This window comes from Pteropus alecto, unplaced genomic scaffold (assembly GCF_000325575.1).
Source record: "Pteropus alecto unplaced genomic scaffold, ASM32557v1 scaffold146, whole genome shotgun sequence".
In the NCBI taxonomy this organism is placed as follows: domain Eukaryota; kingdom Metazoa; phylum Chordata; class Mammalia; order Chiroptera; family Pteropodidae; genus Pteropus; species Pteropus alecto.
This window is the reverse complement of record NW_006442107.1, coordinates 8,182,659-8,183,164: the sequence shown is the minus strand read 5'-3', so window position 1 is coordinate 8,183,164 and position 506 is coordinate 8,182,659.

The window sequence follows — 506 nt, the reverse complement described above, 5'->3', positions numbered from 1 at the left end:
GTGCTGGAAACCACACTACAGTTGGGTCAAGTCTCTTAGTGCAGAGGTTTGGATGAGTTGCTAGACTCACTACTGAGGAGAGGAAGCTTGGCATGATATAATACACCCAATTCTTCACAAACACCTTACTCCTATTTCATTACTGTCTGTAACATGACATGTTAAACAAAATGAGTTTCAGTTTCATTTCTAATTACATTGTCATTTCAATATACTGCCCCGCCATGCCCATATCTGACTGTTGGGTAACGTGAAAGTCAGGACGCTTCCGGTTTGAGGTGTAAAAATTTGATCCAAATTGACTTGATACAGAGAGAATTTATTGGCTCACATAACTAAAATGTCTATGGAGAGGACTGGCTCCAGCACTGCTGTACTGGCAGATTAGATGAAGATTTCAGGTCTCGATTTATTCTGTCTCTGGCTCTGCCTTCTGCTGTGTTGGCTTCAGTTTCAGTTCCCACCTGGTAGCAAGATGATGGGAACAGATCCAGTTTGTACTCAAG